The sequence below is a fragment of the Medicago sativa genome, chromosome 2 (genome assembly GCF_051527215.1).
Source record: "Medicago sativa cultivar Bolivia chromosome 2, Bolivia_mono, whole genome shotgun sequence".
Taxonomy (NCBI): Eukaryota; Viridiplantae; Streptophyta; class Magnoliopsida; order Fabales; family Fabaceae; genus Medicago; species Medicago sativa.
The window spans coordinates 80,426,605-80,436,195 of NC_140750.1; the positions used below are offsets into that span (position 1 = coordinate 80,426,605).

At 29.2% G+C, this 9,591-nt stretch overlaps 1 non-coding gene across 1 annotated transcript; it reads left to right on the forward strand.

Moving 5' to 3' along the window:
• The first annotated feature begins 590 nt into the window (after positions 1 to 590).
• Positions 591 to 672, forward strand: TRNAS-CGA (transfer RNA serine (anticodon CGA)). The gene has a single exon. It is a non-coding gene; the product is annotated as a tRNA-Ser (tRNA).
• Positions 673 to 9,591: the final 8,919 nt, after the last annotated feature.

Sequence of the window (9,591 nt, forward strand, 5' to 3'; positions counted from 1 at the left end):
AGTTCAACGTGGTATACTTCAACAAAATATGAATGTGTGTGTTGCGGGCTTTGGTGATGTGAAAATTTTGAATCACTTATCTTTTGGATTCGACATTTTTTGAAAAATTTTAATGCTTGTGCGGCAATGGTTTAGTATTTATTCAGTACTCCGTAAGTTTGTTTGATCACATATCTTCATTTTAGTGCTTTGGGAGGGTTTTCTAAACCAACTCGGACTAAGATGCATGTTGTGTGGCTTGCTTATATGTTTCTCTTTATTACAAAAGAAAGAAAAGTAATTGCTCTATAAGGAAACAAATAGCATAGACCAAAGGGTAAACTTGAAGGGAGATTACTCATCTCCTCACCAAGGAATGATTACTTCGAAGGATAATTAATTATTCACCAAAAAGTATACTTCTTTTTTTTTCTTCTTTCAAATAATCACTTCAGTTTTAGTAAGAACAAGGCAAGCCCAGTATATTACGAATGCTCTTACAGGTTATGGGCTTGAATACTTCCACAAATTGGGCTTCTCCAACTCAAAGTTAACACCATCTAATTGCGCATATAGTTAAAATCGAAGCACTTTATCAACCAACAAGCAACGTCGATATGTCCGAGTGGTTAAGGAGACAGACTCGAAATCTGTTGGGCTTTGCCTGCGCAGGTTCGAATCCTGCTGTCGACGATTTTTTTAATTTTTTTTTATGTCGACGATTTTTTTAATTTTTTTTTATTACCACTTTTACATCAATAAATATACATGCATATTTTGATTTTCTTTTTAATTAGTCTTGTCCACTTATTGAGCTTAATATTTTCATTAATTTGTATCTTCTACAACATGTCATAGCAATGTATTTTTTTGACTAAATGTCTCAGAAATGTTAAGCTTGATTAGATTGTATCTTTCCTCTAAAGTAAAGATATTTTTCAATAAGTCAGTCAAACTATTTCATAAGTGGAGTCACCTTTCAGTTTTATTTCAATATCACACATGCAATGTAAATAGAACTATAGAAGGAGTAAAACAAAAAACAAAGTCTACAATTTGTCAAAACTCAATCTATATCCTGTTTTCTTTTTGCCCTTAATGATTAAACACAAAGTTCAGGTACTGATAAAAAGTGATCAATGTGGATATCACTTAGCTTCAAGAGTGTTGGTGAGACATAATCTTTCTGATTTTTACTCAATATTCTTGAGTGGAAGACCAATGGTCAAAAAAGAGTAAGATTATTATCTAGTCTTCTCATACATGTGGTTCAATTCATAACCTTTTTTGTTTGTTTTCAAGGTAGCGTTTGGTGTGTGAACTAGTAAATAAAAATAATAACATAATAAAATGTTTGTGAGGATCAATTTTATTTTTGGGACTCAGAGATTATTCCACCATATTACATGTTGTGAGAGTCTAATTCTTTCCGTTAGACGCAACTTCGTTGATTTTATGAGGATCAACTTATTATTTTTGGGACTCAAAGATTAGTCCCCGATTTTACATATTGTGAGAGTCTAAATCTTTCTGCTAGACGCAACTTCGTTGATTTTATGAAGATCAACTTTATTACTTTAGAAGTGGCTATTGCCATTTTTTTAGAGGGCTATTGACATTGTTAATCTGCTTAATAATAGCACGTAAATAAAAATTAATTAAATTTCAATATTATCATATCCAACTATCAAACAAAAAAACTGTAATTTATTAAAGGAAAATGCTTGTTCCTGCGAAAAGCCAATCCACGAAAACCACGACTTCTTATCTGCCGCTTATTTTCATCAATACACGGCCATGATATCCACCAAATCCGGACTAAATAGTTTTCCATTTCTATCTTTATTATAAACATTTCTCTTATTTTATTTTGATAGTACACGTGGCAAGCTTAAATTGAAATGTGCATTTAATGTTTTTCTATCAACCAATTAGAATGAATCATGACTCATAATTTTTGTATTAACCAATCAAAATAGATCACGACTCATTTCGTAAGTGCATGCGGCATCTTCACATTCTACATCTCATTTAATACTTTCTTATCATCCAATCAAATTGAATTATGACTAATTTATTTTTGGGTCATGTTAACCTGTGCCCTAAGGGCACATGTTAAGGAACCCAAAAAAAGCAACTTTGCATTGGAAAACATCATATTTTAACTTTTTAGAAGTTGACTACACGACTTTTGATGCGTACATTTCTATTATGAGTTCCTTAACATGTGCCCTTGAGGGCACAAGTTAACATTTGCCTTTATTTTTTTATTAGCCAATCAAGATGGACCATGACTCATTTAGTTTTCACCAACCAATCAAAATTGAGTATGCCATGATTTCTCTCTCTCTCTCTCTCTCTCTCTCTCTCTCTCTATATATATATATATATATATATATATATATATATATATAGAGACTTTGTTTTTCATTATTTTCATGTGTCTCCTCCCTCCATAATATTTTCGTAAAAACAATTATTTTATGTGTTTTAAAAGCATATAAGTTTTTCTTTCAAAAAAAAAACATATAATTAATCACTTGATCGTAGATTATGAGGTTGATTTTCTTTTTTATTTGTATCTAATTGTTAATTGCTAATGCTACTTTCTCAGGGTTCCATTGGAGAGCATGTGTCTACGTTCTACGACTTCAAGATGTTCAACATCAACAATATAATTTTTAGTCAAGGCAATGTTTTGTATTTGATATAGAATCAAGATGTTTGAGTTTAGATACCTTAGGTTAATTTTTAATGAATTGATATGTCGAAAAGCTAATCTCAATAAATTGATTTAACCTTTATCTATATTTATTTTATGAATATTTGTCTTGCACAATGGGTATATTACATATGAAATCTTATTTGATGAATCTTAATTGATACTTTTAAACACATCTCCGGACATGTTAAACATCACCCTAAAGGTTGCATACAATTGGTTCACATCATCTAAGTTGGACAAACCTTTTCTAATAAGAAGACGTCTTAACATCATCCTGTTTTACTATGACTGCTTTTCACTTATCATAGTTTATTCAATAGAATGTATCAAAAGCTTCAATCAGCCATTGAGCAATAATCATGGTTTCTTTTTTATTTCTTTTGACCGGATAAAACATAATCCTTTAAGTGTCATTTTATCTTAGTTATTTGACAATCAATACTTTTTCTACTTTAATTTGTCAATGAGATAGTTACTATTAAATAATTTTTTTTGGAGGACTATCAAATAATATTGTTAATTTGGTTATCTACCGTTTATTATAAATAGCTTCCATTTGCAAGCAATTCCATGCACCATTTCAATTAAAAATTGTATTTTTTTTTAATCTTTTTGTCTCAATGTCATGTCTTTTTTTTTTTTGTTTTTTTTTTGTCTTTCTAAATTTCACGTATTTGGTATTTTTAACTACGCAAAATGAATTATATTAACATGAAAGTTTCAAGTATTTGTATAATAAAAAATTTAATAATTAATATAATTCTCAAATGTTAGTTTTTTCCTTTTTATTAAGGATAATAATGATAAAGCAATTTAAGAGTAATTAATGTCACTTAAATTAAAATGATTTATAATGGTTAAAATGTGTCATGTGATTATTTAGAATGAAAATGCCTTGATTGATGGATCAGACGGAAAAAGAAAAAAATGATAGTGTTAATTATAACCCCTAATTAAAGGAAACAACTAAACCAAAGAAATATGGAACAAATAAATATTGAAGTATATTATAAAAAATAAATCGAAGACATTTAAAATTCAAATAGTTCATTTTTCTACCCGTATAAAAAAACTGAATTATTTGAATCTTTTAACCTTTTCTATTAATGTTTTATATTCAATTCTTTTAAGAGAATATTTAATTTACAAAAAAAGTTTTTGACAATTTCAAAAAAATAAATTGTCATTAAATTTTGAAATTTTATATTTTTATAATTTAAAATAATTAAATTTTATGTGTCATTTTAATTGGGTTGATTCTATAAATATTAAACTTTGTCGTTTAATAGGACGCTCAAAAAAATAAAACGTTCTTTAATTAAGATCCTCAATTGTAACCCTTAATTAAACGAAATAAAAAATATTAAATTATATTGCAAAGATAAAATGGTGTGCTGTCGAAATTTAAATAATTGAGGTTACTTAGAAAAATCTATTGATTCTTTTTTTAAAATAAACTAAAAACAAAAATATTTTAAGTTTTTTATTATTGTTTCACATCCATTTTTTAAAAAGGAACATTTCATAGACTTAAAAAATGTATCGCTAAATTTTCTAAAGACAAATTTCATTAAATTTCGAACACTTCAATTTGAATAATTTAATATTTTTCCTTTTTTGTGTGATTTTTTTCTTCATGTTATTAAGTACTACCTCCATTCCTTTTTAAGTGTCACTTTTTAACATTTTACACAAACCAAGACACTCAATAAATGTTACTTTTTCTTATACAATAATCTATACTTTTACTATAATAGCCTTAGTCATTTAATATCTTATTTCATATATTTCTCTCTCCACAATAAATAACTAAGGGTAATGTTGGTAAAACAACATTTATTGTTGCATTGAACTTTGAAAGTGACAGTTAAATAGGAACAAAAAATTTCTCCAAAAGTGACACTTAAAAAGGAACGGAGGGAGTATAATCATGATAAAATAAATTAAGAGTCATTAGTGTGGCCATTTAAATTAAAATTATTCTACTAAATGTCTCATTTCTTGGGTTAGATAAAAAAATGTTATTTAAATGATAGCATTATATGATATCATGTTTTGAATCACTATTTTTGATATTAATACTAATAATAACATTCCTAATCAAGGTTGGCTCGGCTAATAATGAATTGACTCAACCTCAAGGGCGTGGATTCAATCCCCACTATTAGCGTGAGGATCTCTTTGATATGGAGTAACTTTGTACGTGCTCATTGAGTCATGATACATATCTTGATCTTGATGTGTCCACCATGTCTAATCACCTAAAAAAATTATAATAAAAAACAATTTTTTTAAATTGTAAATTGTAGATTATGATAGTAGTCTTTTATTTTTTTTAAAAGCAGGTAGCAAGAAGCTAACCCAGAGTCTAACTCACCTAAAAATTGTAGATTATGATAGTAGTCTTTGAAAAGCCTCAATTTATTTTATGAAAAATTAAGGTGTGTTTGTTTCAAGACAAGAAATTACATTCCTTGAAAGGACATTCCTACCCATTTGTTTGGTAAAAATTTAGATTTCCTGAAATATTTTAGAAATTAATTAATTAAAAAAATAAAAATGGAAATAAATGTTAATGGTAGTGAGAATTTATAGCAAGTTGAGTTTTATTACCATGGAAATTTCAGATTCCCATCCTTTAAGCATGAGAATAACAATAGAAGAAAACATGTGTAAATAACATTCATGGGAACAAATTTTCAAAACTTGAAACAAACATGAGAATGTTGCATTTCTAATCTTACATTCCTAGAAATCATATAACAAACCTTGAAATAAACACACCCTAAAGTCTCTTTGACAAATTCTAAAGGAACTTTTTTTTAAAAGAAATAATAATAACAAACACAATTAAAAAGGAGAATTGAATGATATCCAAAATTAAATTTTAGCAATAACTCAAGTGATTTTGTAAATTTCAATTTTACGAATTTTCAACAATTTTTTCTATACAATTTATTTAGGGACCCCTCATAAAAGTGAAAAGAGATTGGGTGCTTTTATAGCCACCATTCTCTACCAGCACCTTATTTATTTGTTTTACAATGGGGCTGCTTATTTATTATGGTGCTAAATAGGTGAAGCACCCACCATTGTGGATAGTCTTAGAGATAAAATAACACTCACAAATATATTTATGTTTACTTATCTCCAAGGATACTAGCTGAGTTTGAGACTCAGAATCTCGAAATTCAAAGTTTGTCCTTCTACTACTAGATTAAACCCTTAACTTGGAAAATCGCAGTGAACAAGAAAATGAATTTTTATTTCAAATTAATAAAGACAAATGAAATATCCCTTATACCAAAACCACCTCTCATCTTGATTTTTTTACTAAAAGAGTTTGTTGGTTTAATTGTTCATGCTAATTGGGATATTGCTCGGTAAAACATATTGTCCAAAAGTTGTTGATAATTTTGTGGATTTTTTTAAGGAGTTGAAAAAATGACACCACATAATGAACAAAAACTTTAAGTCATCAGGTATATTGGTCATCTAACTTATATGTAACATCTACTTTAGCATCCAATATAGAACTTTAACTCACACTTGACACATTGACATATCTCTATTAAGTTTGAGACTCTTTGCGACCAGGATATAGAGACATAATAAAATAAAGTTAGACGAATGCACGACATGCTAAAAAAGGTGGGTAGATGGTGGCTTTATACAAAGAGTTTTTATCCCTTTCTTTCATGATAAATAAAGGATTACACAAATGAAATCCAAAATCGAAGAAAAAACAGTTCATCATAATGTTAGGACTTTCGCGGGAACGTAAACTGGGTTGGATAATCACATTAGACTAAGAGCAACTACTCAAGTGAGATTAACATCACATCTTCATCCAAATCTTAAAGGCATTGGATTTATGGGTCATCTCAGTTATATGTTTGTCACTATATTCTCTTGCATCCAATCTGAAACTTTAACTCATATAAGACATGTTAACATCTCTCCCTTTAAATGTGAGACTCTCCGCATTTGTGATTTGGTAACAAAGCCAAATAAAATTAGAGGAAGACATATCATGGTAAAAATAGTGAGTTGGTGGTGATTTAATGGAGGGAGGTTTATGTTCCTTTCTTTCATGAGAAGTTACTAAATAAATTAGAAAAAGAAAAAAGTAAAAAAATAATTTGAACATGAGAGAAATGATAAGGAAAAAAGAGTGTGTGCTTTTATGTGAGCGTATAAGGAATAGAGTGAATTGTCGATAACTTTATTGGTCGATCAAGGAGTTGGACATTTTTTAGTAATGATTTAACCAAAATATTAAACTAACTAAAAAAACGCCACATTATTTTAAAATTTCTAATAAGTATTTGAGGTTGAAGTAGTTTGAAGTAGTTGAGGTTGAATAACAAAAAAAAAATATAGCATGAAAGAGAATGACATCCAATAACTAAAGTTTAAGATAAAAAAAAACAATTGACAACTGAAAACTGAAAACTAACAAAATATATTATCATAATGTTGGGATTTTCGGGTGAGTCTTCACCGGGTTGGATGATCGTATTACGTCAGTAACAACCATACAAGTGAGATTGACACCACATCTTTACATAAAACCTTAAGACATTATGTATTTCGGTCATCTCACTTATATGTTGTTCAAAATCTACTCTTCCATCCAATGTATACTGTTAACTCACATTTGACACATTAACATATTCTAATCAATTGTGTGACTATCTGCCTCCATAATTATGTAATGTATTCAAATAAGGTCAAAATTAGGTACAACATGTTCAAAAAGGTTGAATGATGGTGATTTTATGAAGGGATGTTTATATTCCTTTCATCCATGAGAATAGAGAAAGGAAACTAGATAGAAAAATAAAACAAATATGAAGAAGAAAAAAATTGAACATGGGAGAAACATTAAGGTGAAAAATATGTAGTGTGTGTTTTGTCTGTGAGAGTATAAAAAATAGATTGAATTATCGGTAATTATGTGGTTTTGTTGAGGGGGGGGGGGGGGGGGGGGGGGGGGTGATTTTTGGGTAATTATTACCAAAAAAAAAAGACTTAATTAAAAAATTGTTGTATCATTTTAAAATGTCTAATAAACATGTATTTTGTCAATTCATCATAACACATGTACATTTTCCATTGTCACATCCCATCATATATCATATGCGAAGGAGTTTGAAAAAATAGAGTTTGAATACGAAAATAGAATGAAAGTGAATGACATCCAAAAACAAAGTTTTACGGTAAAAAATGGTTAATTGAGTAAATGTTCCCTATAAATATTAAGATTTTTTTTTCAGTCCCTTGAAAAAATTGTATATCTGGATTTTTTTGCAAAACATGAACATCTTGAATTTTTTTGCAATGACAATAAATAAAAATCAGAGTCAGTCGTTGTCTCATGTTGGAATCTATCTTTCCAAACCGGTTCTTACTCATGGACAGTTGTACGTCGCTGTGTTGAGAGTCACTTCCAAAAAGGGATTGAAAATGCTTATATTGGATGAAGAAAATCGCGTGTGTATTGAGGCCACTAATGTTGTGTACCATGATGTTTTTCGGAATGTTTAACCGGTCGTTCCTAATGATGCAGGTGGGTATGAGTTTTTTTTTTCTCTTTTAAACTTCGTTGTAATGTATATTTTTTATTTGGATATGAATTGGTTGGTTCTACTTGCAACCATTCTAATAGTTGCATAAAGAAAGAGTAATGTATTGGTCATGTAGATAAACTACAATTCTGCAACTAACAATTGAGATCACGCGTCTTATTTCATTGTATAAAATCCGATGACATTTATTGTTGCGAAAAGAACAGGCTGAGTGATCAATTTGTTATAGGGACTAATATATGTTATATGGAGTAATTTTTTTTATCCTTTTTTGACAATATTTTTGGTCTCATGTACCTTTAGGTGTTGGTTTTGTGCTTCAAGTGACGTGATATCATTCAGATGTACACATGCTGACGTTAATGAAATTTCTATGGCATTGAAAGTTCATTGACCAATTGCAATAGGTGCAATGCCTTCTCTTCGGCTCCGAAATTAACACTGCCTGATACATTAAGGTGTTTATCTACTGAGACTTCGATTTTTCTATTATCTGATAGAGCAACTCCAATATTCTCATACTCAGTTTAATTTTATTTATAATGTCAGTATCCTTCTGATCTTTCTCATTTTTCCTAATGTAAGCCGTACTCTTTCAGTGACCATATTATCAACTATATGTTCTGCTTCATTTTTTATACAATTAGCTATATATCCGTCTTTTTTTTCCTTTGTTCTTTGGAGCATCTATGTCTATGTGCATGCACATGACAATTTTGTAGTCCCTTTTTCAAGCCTTTTCTGTTGTGTTTTTGTTGATGGATTATTTTATAATATGCTTAGTTAAAAAATGCGATAGATAGTTGGTGTCTTTGTCGTTGTTTGTTATACTTATTTGTTACACGATTGAATAATTACAAGTTCGTGTTGGATGTTAAGATGAATCAAGTGTATGCACGATATTAACTTTGTATATATAAGGGTATCTGCTATAGAAATCATGGAATTCGAAAGAAACTATATATAAGGGCATCTGGTAGAGATGATTCGTTGTGTAGGGACAATTAATTGTATATGCAGTGCTAGGCCTCGAGACTCCAACACCCCCAATTATATGCAGAACATAAAAAAAAATAGACTCATGTTTCCGTGATTAATTTTATTCATCCGTGTAAAATATTCCGGCATAAATACTAATATTTCGACGTTACATCCGTTAAATCATTCCTGTTTAACGATACGAAAATCCAAATAACTATATACGTGTTGATATTTGTATATAATATGCAATCGAAAATACGATGACGATGCGTTCTATTTATATATTGTGTATAAAATAATGAATTTGATGTTTAA